Source organism: Lutra lutra, chromosome 5, assembly GCF_902655055.1.
Source record: "Lutra lutra chromosome 5, mLutLut1.2, whole genome shotgun sequence".
NCBI classification, from domain to species: Eukaryota; Metazoa; Chordata; class Mammalia; order Carnivora; family Mustelidae; genus Lutra; species Lutra lutra.
In genome coordinates this window covers 66,091,695-66,104,582 of record NC_062282.1, presented here as the reverse complement: position 1 = coordinate 66,104,582, position 12,888 = coordinate 66,091,695, and the positions used below count along the sequence as shown (strand labels likewise).

Below are 12,888 nucleotides of genomic sequence, written 5' to 3'. Positions count from 1 at the left end.
ATCCACTGGGCACCTGCCCTCAGCCCGCTCGGCTCGGCCCGAAGCCAAGGCAACCCCCCTCCTACCGCGGGGCTCACCTGGGGGCTTGGGCTGGGGTCTTCGAGGCCTCAGACCCCGAGCAGGCGCGGCCGCAGGTGAACCCCCTGCCCGGCCGCACCCCAAACCCACACCACCACCACCACAGACCAAGCTGAGCAGGAAACAAAATGGAGGCAGCAGCTCGGGTCTGCCTCCCCGAGCCAAGCTTGTGCAGCCTCAGGGCTCCCTTCTGCCGCAGGCCCGACGCCCGCGAGGCAGGGGCTGGCTCGTCCCGGGCAACACAGGCAGCCGCCCTAGAGCAGCGCAGACAGGCCAGGGACTCGGCCCAGCGGTCCCCACAGCCCCTCACCCACCACCCTTCCCCTTCCCCCTCCCCCCATTTCTCTCCCTCCCCCTGCACGGCCTTGCGGGATGAGCGGCGACCGGGAGCCGGGTCGGGTCGGGTTACCCGCCCGGGCACTGCTTGCCCTGCCGTAGCCTCGACCGGGGGATGAGGCCAGGCGACCCCCGGCTGAGCCCACCCCCCGCACCCGAGCCGGGCAGCAGCCTGACAGCGCGCCCGCACCTCGGCCTGCCGCCGTGCGGCCCCCGCCCAGTGATGCCGTGTCCCCAGCCCGGGCACCGCCGGGACGAAGCTCCCTCACCACCCCCGGGCCCAGGGGTCCTCGCTGCCTCGGGCGGGGCGAGGGGAGCGCTGGGGGGAGGGGTCCACTAATCCCTGCACCGCCTCCCGCGCCTAGTCTGGGTCTGGGCCTGGCACGGGGACTCGGGCCGCGGGCGCGGGCGGGCGTCAGTAGGTGTGTGCGCGCGGGGCAGGGGACGCGGGCTGGGGGCCCGGAGGGGCCGCGCCTCGCACCGCAGACGCTGCAGTTCTCCGCACCCAGGCAGATGGCCCTCTCGTGCCACAGCAGCCCAGCGCAGGCCGCCGGCTCCGCAGCCCTGATCCCCCGGGAGCGCGCGCTTCGCCCCTGCGAGCCGGGCTTCGGGACCCCGGCGGAACTGCGTTGGGAGGGCGGACCGCCGGGCTGGCCCAGCAAGGCCTAATAGCCTTATTTTCGGCCGGGTGCTGTCTGCTCCCAGGGCGCCTTGGACCTCGAGGCCTGTACCCAGCACCCCGGGCCCCGCAGCCCTGGCCTGGAGCGGCCACGATGCGTCCAATCATCAAAGACGGCGCAAGGACGGTCAAGGAACCCAAACCCAGCCTCACCCCGGGACTCCGGCCCCCTAGGTCCGTCCCCCAATTCGGCCTGACTCCGTCGCCCCCTGGGCCTGTGCCCCGGCAAAAAGCTCACCGCGGCAGCTAGCTGTTACCTAAAATGCTAAGGGCATCCTCGCTGTTCAGAGAAAACCACGATCTACCGCCATAAAAATCCCGCCTCCTCCAGAAAGCCTTCTGTGATTAGCGCTAACTCCATCTCAAAGCTGAGGGCACCGCCCTCGAGAGCCACGTGACCACCATTCCTCCCTAGGCTTAGTAAATGTGCATAATTATTGCCCCAGTGGAGTGTTTACCCGCAGCCCTTCTATCTGTTATCCGTGAGCCCACTTGGGAAAAAGGCCGCTTTTGACCTTGCCCTGCACGGCATCGCCACAGGGATCCCTAAACTCCACCCTTCAGCCTTTCCGGACCTTCACCCCGAGATTGGCCCCGGTAGGCTAGAAGCTCAGCATGCCCCTAACCTCCTACTCTCCAAGACCCACAGTCCAGCCATGGAGGCACACAAGTAAACACAGGCTTAACAGCCGTAAGTGCCGGAATACATGCCCTGCCAAGACAGCAAGCCGACTTTCTTAAAGGGTAGATTCCCCCCTGGAACCAGAGTAATGTCCCCGACCAACATGACCCCAGGGGGCTTCTGAGGTACCCTGAAGTTTCCCAGGTACAAAGTAAGGTTGGCGGTGTTCTGTGCACTAGGACCAGCCAGAGAAGGGCAGGGTCTACACTCCCGGGTCCTGCCCTACAGGGACCAGCCCTTGTTCTGCAAAGGAGTCGCTCCTGCCAACCCCTTCTGGGCAATTCAGTGGGGAAGCTTTGACTGTTTCCTTCTTCACACCTAATAATTTGAGCTAAGCATTTCTGACTGACAGTTATACCCTGCCAATTGCCTCAATTCATCAAGGTTCCTCTCAACCTTTTACTTTCCCACAGACCATCCTGAGAGCCTCAGAGTTGCCCCTGTTTGGCCTTGAGCCAGTCACTTAATAGCCCCAGACGTCAGTTTCCTCATCTGTGGCTTCCAATGCATAGGGTGGCATGAGGTTTCTCTAAGGTTAAAGGCATGTTTGGGGTGCCTGTACAGACTAAGAACCTGATGAGTCCTGAAATGTAATTCATTGCTTCATTCAACAACCATTTCCTGCATTCTGGGCAATATGCTGGGTGCTGGGAAAACAAAAGATGAGATGCCAGCTTCTGGAAACCCAGGCCTCCGGAAAAGACAGTTAAATAAAAGTGCTATGAAGCACGTATGAAGACGTGGTGACCTCTGGACATTACTGCCCTACAGGAAACCCTCTTTCCAACATCCCAGCTCCCAAAAGGAAGAAGTAGGGGCTAAAGGGGGACAGGCAGCTAGGGCGAACAGGTTACTGATGGGCTTTGGGGAGGCTGACTTTCCTGGGGTGACCTTGGGGGGGCCCTTGCTGCCTCTTAAGTAGAACTTGACTGCAGTGGTCTCAGCTACAACAGCCCCCTCTGAGGCCTCCACATCTAACAGGCCCAGGCCAACCACCAGAACTGTGTCAGTTCTGGGTTAAGGAGACCCACAGGACCACATATTTGCATAAGGACACTGGCTCTTGAAGTCAGGGAAGAAGGGACAGGACTCTGTCCTACCCTCCTCATCTTAGCTCAGGGAACTTTTCTGGGCCTATGTCTCCCATTAGAATCAAATACTTGCTAAGTCTACTCTATATACTGGACACCATGCTGGGCACTTGGCTCACATTATTTCCTGTAAGTCTTCAGCAGCCCTGTGAAGAACTGAAGTACAAAAGTTTAAGCTCTTCTGCAAGGTCTCAGGGCCTTAACTGTCACCTGGTGTGCTTGGCCTTGTATCTGTTGCTCTTAGCTGGCACACAGATACCATCTGTGAGGGCCCAACACAGTGCCTGCCTCATCCACAGGTGCTCAGGAATTTAAGTGTCAGGAAGTGAGATTACCTTAGCCTCAGTCTCCTTATCTGTGAATTATGGGTACTGATAATTCCTACCCTGCTGAAATAGATACCTCTCAAAGCATTTGGCCAGTGTACAGTGACCCCCTTGTTTCTTAGAACTGCCCCCCTTTCATTCATTCATTCAGCAGACATTTATTGAGTTTTCCCCTCATAGACTTGTGAGGAAGGCAGATAAGTGAAAACAAGGTAGAGAGCTGAGCACTAAGAAGCTAAATGTCCTGGGAGTTCTGGGGGTCTCAGGGGCCGTCAGGGAAGCCGTAACGGGCCTCAGGTGAGGATAGGAAAGGCGGAGGGTGCCTGACCAGGCAGTGCCTTATTGTTCAAGTTAAAGAATTTAGGCTTTCTCTAGAGGGTAGTAGGGAACCATGAAAGGTTGAGGAGCAAATTATGGGTCACATCTATGCAGTACAAAGCTCACTCTGCCAACAGTGTGCAGAAGAGATTGATACTCTGGAACTACAACCCTGGCCAGGGCCTTGTCTCTGGGATATGCCAGAACTTCCTTGTTCCAGTAACAGTTGTAGCTTCTCCTTCTTTGCGTCAGCTGTTCTCTAAGACACCCTCTCATTTAGTCCTGAGTTGGACACTCTTGTTATCTCCATCTTCCAGAAAGGAAGCATGACTTTGTCAGAGCCAAACTCCTAAGCCCATCTCCCGGTTCAAGGTCCTCATCCCTCGAGGACATGAGCATCATCTGCTTTCTGACTAAACAGCCAGGTTTAAGGGGAGGTATGTGGGTCTTTGATAATTAATCCCAAATGTGAACACCACAACTATCCCTTCTTATGGGTCTAGGAATTGAGAATTCCTTTCTCTTCCCACTCATTGATTTCCCCAGAACTGGATCAGGCTTCTATTCAAGATCAAGGAAGACTTGGCCACATCTGAAAGCCATACAGCTTTCCAGCAATGTCTCCGTTCTACCTCAAATACCAGGTTTCTCTCTGTTAACCTGACCCTGTAACCTGGCCCCAAGGACTCAAGTTTCCACCTTCGAGTGTCCTTTTTCGCAGACATTCTCTTTTGAAAGCCATGTGTGTGCTGGCCGCTAACCCCTGCCCTTTTGCCCTCATCACTTCCCTGGCTGCCCAGTGGTCTCCCTGTGCCAAGACAGGCCACATTTCATCCATCCACATATCCATCTATCCATGCCCATGCTCCTCCCTCTGCCTTTTCTCCTGTCCAGCAAACTCCTGTTCAACCTTTGGGGTCCAGTTTAGAGGACTCTGCCTCCTGGAACCCTTCCCTGATCACACCCCAGCATGAACCACTGCTGTAACTATTGGCTTCCAAATATGGTCCCAGCCAGTTGGTGAGCCTCTTACAACAGACTCAGGGCGTACACTTCTCTGATCTCCAGTGACCAAGCCCAGGATCGTGACACTCAGAGTAATTACTAGAGAAACATTTCCTGATGCCTGATCCGTCCCTTCCCCTCTTCTCCAAACTTGTGTCTCCATTAGACAAAAGAATACTGGTTTGAATTACGGACCAAATGGGTAAAACTTAAACCCTCCTGAAATGGATTCTCAGATGTTTGGTGAACACACATTCCTCTGTGCCAGACAATGCTTTCAGAAACTGTAAGACAATCTATAGGAGCTTGAGTCAGAGACATATGGGGTCAAAAGTGTAAGAGAGCCTATAGGATCTGGAGTAAGAGAACCTATTAAGTTGCACCCTCAGCCCCCAGCCAGGAACTTCTGAACATATTGATTCCAAGGGGAGAAGTGGGAAGTGGAAGAACGCTGCTCTGGGGGGATGCCTGTGGCCAACAGAGTGCTTGCACCTTCTACTTGCTTAAGGTTTACCATTTTGCATTCACCTACTAATTATCTCCTTGCATGGAGAGCATAGGATCCGATCTTACAGATGGAATAAAGGCAGGGGCGCCTGGGTGGCTCAGTCAGTTAAGTGTTTGCCTTCAGCTCAGGTTCTGATCACAGGGTCTTGGAATCCAGCCCCTCATGGAGCTTCCTGCTCAGCGGGGAGTCTGCTTCTCCCTCTGATTCTGCCCCTCACCCCGACTCATGCTTACTCTCTTTCTCTCTCATTCTCTCAAATAAATAAAAAATTTAAAAGAAAGAAGGGGAGAGAGAAAGAAAAAAAGGAAAGAAAAGAAAATAGAGCCTGAGAAAGGAGTGGCTTGTGAAAGGCCCTGCTCTGGCAAGCAGTGGGATGGCACAGAGTTCATACCCAGTGTCATTCCAGAAATATTAGAAGGAGGTCAAGTAAGATAAAAGCAGAGATGAGACTCTGAGGTAAGGGGTTAGTGAAATAAGTGGTCTTCCACATTTTTGACCAAGTGGGCCTTTAAAGAATTTCCAGAGAGTATGTATATAAACTGCTCATAGTTGAAAGGTGATATATAATTCAACTTTATTTTAAGTCATATATTACAAGTAATATAATTTTTTAAAAGATCTTCTTTATGTATTTGACAGAGAGAGACGGAACACAAGCAGGAGGAGAGGGAGAAGCAGGCTTCCTGCCAAGCAGGGAGCCTGATGTAGGGCTCCATCCCAGGACCCTGGGATCATGACCTAAGCCAAAGCCAGATGTCCAACGACTGAGCTACCCAGGCTTCCCACAAGTAATATAATTTTTGGTGTGTTATATGGCACTTTATTTTTTAAAAGATTTTATTTATTTATTTGAGAGATAGAGAGTGAGCATGAGGTGGTGGGGAAGTGCATTTAAATTATTTCTTCATCAAAGCCTTAAGGCTGAACCTAGATTTAGCTCTATTGATCCAGAGAAAACAGCCTCCATATTTCTAAAATGGCAAAGTCAGGTCCCATCATCAACTCCCTCAATCCAAAAAGATGAGTCCACTTCTCAATGAAAGCAATTATGCTATCACGTATCCCCATGACAATCATCCCCCTGCTGGGTTCTAGTCCTAGGACAGACAAACAAGGCATGAGACTTACCCTGAAGTTGTAGTGAGATCCTTGGGTAGCTCTGAGGGGTTTCCCAGCACCCACTCTCTTGAGAAGCTCTGCTAGAGAGATTCATTTGGATGAGACGTGGGTTTTCTCACAAAGACCATCTGAAAGGAAACATGGAAAGAGGCATTTCTCAGGTATACCAAAGTTTTGTATGAAAGTTATGTAAGTATGAGGACTTGTTCCATTAATTCCAGCCATGTCAGAACAACCCAGAAAATCTCTGCACCAATCACGTACAGAATTTAGGCAAAAATTGTAATTGGGAAAACAACCATGCTCAGAATAATCTTGAAAACCTTCACATCCCCAAGGTGAAAACCTTCAGCAAAAACCACGTTTGGAAAACGCGTAACTGTGCAGAACAGGAGGCAGAAGTTGGAGAGGGGCCAGAGAGAGAGAGTGCTTTTTCTGAAGGCAGAAGAGACTTGGTCTTGTGTAAACTGGTCCACCTCAGGGCCTGTATTTGTTGTTTCCTCTGCCTGGAAGACTGCCCTTCTAGATCTCCCAGGATTCTGTCAATCCATTCAAGAGTCCCTTTTCAAACAGGGCTTCCCGGCTCCTCCCTCACCTTGAGGAGCCCCTCTCCACCCCAGGTCACCCCATCACATCTTTCTGTTGAAGTGACTTATACCAATTACCATTCCCCAAAATTATTTGTTGTTGTTTTTTAACTATTTATTTCTCTGTTTTCTTTTTACTGAGATATAATTCACACACACCTTTTAAGTGTACAGTCCAGTGGTTTTTAATATACTTACAAAGGTATGCAACCATCACCATTATGTAATTCCAGGACGTTTTCATTACTCTAAGGAGAAACTCTGTGCCCATTAGCAGTCACTCTCCTTCCCTCCCTTTTCCTAGGCATTGGCAACTGTTAATCTACTCTTGGTCTCTATGAATTTGCCTATTTTGGACATTTCATATAAATGAAATTATATAATATGTGGCCTTTTATTTATTTAAAACATTTTGGTGGGGGGCGCCTGGGTGGCTCAGTCTAACGTTAAGCGTCTGCTTTCGGCTCAGCTCAGGTCATGATCCTAGGTCCTGGGATGGAGCCCCACATTGGGCTCCTTGCTCCTCAGGAAACCTGCTTCTTCTTCTCCCACTCCCCCTGCTTGTCTTCTCTCTCTGTCTCTCTCTGTCAAATAAATAAATAAATCCTTTTTAAAAAATAAAGAAAAAGGGCGCCTGGGTGGCTCAGTGGGTTAAGCCGCTGCCTTCGGCTCAGGTCATGATCTCAGGGTCCTGGGATCGAGTCCCGCATCGGGCTCTCTGCTCAGCAGGGAGCCTGCTTCCTCCTCTCTCTCTCTGCCTGCCTCTCTGTCTACTTGTGATCTCTCTCTGTCAAATAAATAAATAAAATCTTTAAAAAAAAATAAAGAAAAAAACATTTTGGGGGGGCACCTGGGTGGCTCAGTGGTTAGGCGTCTGCCTTTGACTGGGATCATGATCCGGGCATCCTGGGATCAAGCCCCTTTGGGCTCTCCCTGCTTGGCGGGAGGCCTGCTTCTCCCTCTCCCACTTCCTGTGTTTATGTTCCCTCTCTCTCTGTCTCTCTCTCTCTTTGTCAAACAAATGGATAAAATCTTTAAAAAAAAATGAATAGGGGTAGGGGCGCCTGGGTGGCTCAGCAGGTTAAGCCTCTGCCTTCCGCTCAGGTCATGATCCCAGGGTCCTGGGATCAAGCCCCACATCTGGCTCTCTGCTCGGCGGGGAGCCTGCTTTCCTCATCTCTCTGCCTGCCTCTCTGCCTGCTTGTGATCTCTGTCAAATAAATAAATAAAATCTTAAAAAAAATGAATAAAGTCCTTTAAAAAAAATTTTTTTTATTAAGTAATCTCTGTGCCCAATGTGAGGCTTGAACTCACCACCCAGAACTCAAGAATCACATGCTCTACTGACTAAGCCAGCCTGGTGCCCCTAAGATGTGGTCTTTTACTGAGTATAATGTTTTCCAGGTTCATTCATCTTGTAGCATGTATCAGTACTGCCCTCCTTTTTATAGGCAAATAATAGCCTACTGTATGACTAGAACACACGTATTTATCAATTATGTCCGTCAGTTGATGGATATTTGCCTTGCTTCCACTTTGGGACTATTACGAACAACGTTACTTTTAACATTTGTGTACAAATTCTTGGGTGGACATATGTTTTTATTTCTCTTGCATATATACCTAGGAGTGGAGTTGCTGAGCCAGATGGTAACTCCATATTTAACTCTGAGGAATTTTTTGAAGATGTTACCAAAATGACTGCACCATTTTACATTCCCACTAGCAATGTGCAAGGCTTCCAGTTTCATCCACCTTTACCAATACTTGTTATTATCCACTTTTTAAAGTTTTTTTTATTTTATTTTTCTGACAGAGAGAGATCACAAGTAGGCAGAGAGAGGCAAGCAGAGAGAGAGAGAGAGAGAGGAGGAAGCAGGCTCCCTGCCGAGCAGAGAGCCTGATGTGGGGCTCAATCCCAGGACCCTGAGATTACGACCTGAGCTGAAGGCAGAGACTTAACCCACTGAGCCACCCAGGTGCCCCAATTATCCACTTTTTTTAGTATAGCTGTTCTAGTATGTGTAAAATGGTATCTCTTTGTGATTTTCATTTGCATTTCTCTCATGATGCATCTCTCTAATGACAACTGAGCACCCTTTAGTGTGTTTGATGGCCATTTGTATGTCTTTGTTTATCAGATTATTTGTGCAATTTTAAAGTTGGGTAATTTGTCTGGGATGCCTGGGTGGCTCAGCTGGTTAAGCGTCTGCCTTCGACTCAGGTCATGATCTCAGGGTCCTGGGATTGAGTCCCACATCAGGATCCCTGCTCAGTGGGGAGTCTGTTTCTCCCTCTCCCTCTACCTGCCACTCCCCTGCTTGTGCTCTCTTTCTCTCTCCCTCTGTCAAATTAATTAATTAATTAATTAATTCTTTCAAAACATTGAGTAATTTGTCTTTTTGTTGTTGTTGAGTTAAAAGAGTTCTTCACATAGTCTGGGTACAAGTCCTTTATTTGATATAAGATTTATAAATATTTTCTCTTATTCTGTGGATTGCCTTTTCTCCTTCTAGATAGTATCCTTCAAAATGCAAAAGTTTTTCACGTCTGCACAGTCCAACTTGTCTATTTTTTATTTTGTTCCTGTGTTTTTGGTAATATCTAATAGAAACAATTTCCTGATCCCAGTTCATGAAATTTTACCCTATGTTAACTCCTAAGGGTTTTATAGTTTTAGCTCTTACATTTAAGACTTTGATCCATTTTAAATTACTTTATAGTGTGAGATAGGGATCTAACTGTATTCTTTTGCATGTGGCTATCCAGTTGTCCCAGCACAATTTGTTGACTCTCTTTCCCCAATGAATGGTCTTGGCACCCTTGTTGAAAAATCAGTTGACCATAGAAGCATGGGTTTATTTTTGAATTCTCAATCTGTTTCATTGACTGATAAACCTATCTTTATGCTGATATTACACAGTCTTTTTTTTTTAAAGATTTTATTTATTTGAGAGAGAGAGACAGTGAGAGAGAGCATGAGCGAGGAGAAGGTCAGAGAGAGAAGCAGACTCCCTGCGGAGCCGGGAGCCCGATGCGGGACTCGATCCCGGGACTCCAGAATCATGACCTGAGCCGAAGGCAGTCGTCCAACCAACGGAGCCACCCAGGCGTCCCATTACACAGTCTTCATAGCCTGATTTTTTTCGGGGAGTTCCACACCCCCATCTTTCTCACTGTCTAGAATGGATGCACCAAGAGGTCAGGATGCTTTTACCACTATGTTCCCAATGCCTAGAAAAGGGCCTGATGTGGAGTAGGTACTCAGTAAATATTGTGGATTGAATAAACAAATCTTTGAGTGAGTATAATGTTATTGGGAAGAAACCATTGAGAGGGGAAGGTTAAAATTACAGGACTGAGAGGTCCCTCAGGTCAAGGAGGTACAATGTGTGTGAACGGGTTGTGGGTGAAGGGATGGGCCCTGGAACAGAGGAGAAATCCCTCATCCTCTGAGAACTTGTAGGGAAAGGCAAAGTAGAGCCTCAGCTATGTTTTAGGTGGGAAGAGAAGGAAATTGAGGGAGATCTTACAGCCTCTGTTTTCTTGGAGAAGTTGGAAGTAAGAGGGAAGGGAAGGGCTATAGGCTTAAGGAAGCTAAGGACAGCTGAGTGGCCTCAGGGCCTGAGCCCAGGGTTAGGCCTAAGCAATGGGCATCCTCCACTCATGACTGGATCCCTTCAGGGTTCTGAGGGAGGGTGGGTACCAGATGAAGGGTCAAGGGTGAATGTGAGGTTATGGCTGTGACACCCAGTCTTACAGAAATAGGAGAGGAGCTATATCACTTAGGTTCTTATAGGCAACATTTCCTGACTCCTAAGTGCCAGTCCCCCCCCAGACACCCACAGGATAGTGTGAAGTGCTAAGGAGGGTTTAGACAGGACTACCTTCTGTGGGTGACTTCTCAAGGCTGGAATGATTTGTGGCAGTGCACATGGCCAACAAGTTTGGGGTCGGGGCAAAGGTAAGCCATGGGGCCAGCTTGGGGGCAGAAATGAGGCCCAGCTAAATGAACCAACATGTCTGTGTCCCCTCACTTTTAAAAAAGATTGGTTGATTGATCGATTGATTGATTTGAGAGAGAGAGAGAGAGAACGAGTGTGGGGGGAAAGGGGCAGAGGGAGAGAAGCTGACTCTCCACCTAGCCCAGAGCCCAGCCCAGAGTTGGGGGTTGGGGGGGTGGCTTGATCTCATGACCCTGATATCATGATCTGAGCCAAAACCAGAAGGTGGGCACTTAACCGACTGAGCCACCCAGGCATCCCTTTACGAAGCATTTCAAAGTGAATTATAGACATTCTGAGATTTCTCACCTGAGCACTTAGCAAACCTCTCCCAAACATGAGGGTGTTGTCTTACATAACCACAATGCCATCTAACAATGATTTTCCAATATCAAATACTCTGTCCCTATTAAAATTTTCCCCCATATCTTTGGTAGATGGTTTTTCTGACTTATAAATGAATCAAGGATCATATATTGGTCCCTATATTGCTTATGTCTCTTTTAACCTGAAATGCCCCCATGTCATGTTTTCCATGACATTTGGCTTTTGAAGTGACCAGGCCAGTTAACTTGAGAATGCCCCTCATTCGCAGTTGGCTGATGCTTCTCCTTGGTATCATTTAACCTGTTCCTTTGCCCCTACATTTCCCTTAAAGTGGACATTAGGTCAGGGGCTTGATTAGATTTAGGTTAAAGTTTTTAGCAAGAATAATTTTAAGTAAGGAAGCTACTGGTATTTTGACATGTTAGGTTTGGGGAGTCCAAGGGACATCAGGGATAGACACCTCACCCTATCTGCAGCTGGACATACATGTGGTGTGAAGATCTGGAGGAAGAACCAGGCAAAAGAATATACTACAAGGATCATCACAGAGAAGACAGGACTTGAAGCCTTGGTGGGGATGGGAGAGGAAGTGGGAAAACACAGGAAATCTGAGGAGAATCCCAGGGAGTTTCCAGAGGAGTCAGTGGTAAGACAGGATAATGAGATGACTGCCCAAGACCTGACAATCAAAAAGGCCCCCTCCTCCCCCCAAAATCCTGGGCTCCTTATATGGAGAGCCAGTTTATGGATCTAGAGTTGGTAATAAGCACCTTGGGGAGAATTTCAGAGGCCTTAAATGATAGGGCATCTCCAAAATCAAAACTGGAAGCATAGGCTTGGATAGTCAATGAGAAGGTGCTGTTGGTTTCTGGAGGTCTAATTAGTTGTATTAATGAGCCTAAAGCAAAAAAATAAGTTCAGAAAGGAGGACCTGGGGGGCTTCAAGTTGGTGGCATCTCCAGGCCTGCCCAGGGAGGGAGCCCAGTGGGTTACCAGGGCATATAGGGCCATGATGAGCCTGGGTCTCCAGGCCCGGCAGGAACTGAAGCTAAAACATAGTGACAGAGGCCCCTGCTGCCTTCTACATCCCAGGCCTCTGACAATGAGGGGTCAGAAACACACTTAAAACACACTGTTACATGATTCCCACATTTTGACACCAGCTCCTCACTGTGGCCCAGGACTCCTTCCAAGATGTGATCCTGCCTGCAAATCCAGGCTCATCGCCTACCTTATTCCCCTCATTCTCCACCCTTCAACCACACTGACCTCCTTTAGTTCCTGGATGCAGAAGCCCTTGCCCTGTTAGTCCTAGCCTTCTCCATAGTTCTGTGTGGTGGGTCGCTGGTGTGCCAGCTGCCTGTGCTGTTGTCTGAGAGACATCATGCTCTGAAGTTATGAACACAGGCTATGACCCAGAAGGCCTGGTTTGAACCCCCAGTTCTGCCACTTAATAGCTATGAATCTCTCTGTGCCTGTGTTAACTCTCTGTAAAGTGGGATTGTGAGAGTTAATATGAGCTTTAAATAGTGCCTGGCACCTGGAGAGTTCTGCAATGGTTATAGTCGTGATTGTCATACTTTCTAATGAGGCTCAAAGAGATCAAGGTCTGCCTAAGCTCTCAGAGCTGGCCTTCAAAGATGTCCTTCCAGTAAACCCTGTTGTGTTACAAATATCCCCATCTAACCGCTGAAGTTTTCTGTGTTATAAATCCCATGATTTTGTGTACTCTGTTCTACTACTGTTGCTTCTGTAGGTTAAATTTACCCTTGTGAGAGCAAATGAAGGGATTTTGGGGTTAGCAGACTGAAAAGGCATATTGGCACAT

General features: G+C 48.8%; 1 protein-coding gene across 2 annotated transcripts in view; it reads right to left on the bottom strand.

Moving 5' to 3' along the window:
- NSD1 (nuclear receptor binding SET domain protein 1) overlaps positions 1-203 on the bottom strand; it is a 154,843-nt gene extending 154,640 nt beyond the window's left edge. The window contains exon 1 of one of the 2 annotated variants that reach the window (XM_047731419.1): positions 78-203. The gene's annotated coding sequence lies outside the window, so the exon portion shown is untranslated. The remainder of the gene's footprint in view (positions 1-77) is intronic. The other variant, XM_047731423.1, reaches the window with a different exon arrangement.
- Positions 204-12,888: the final 12,685 nt, after the last annotated feature.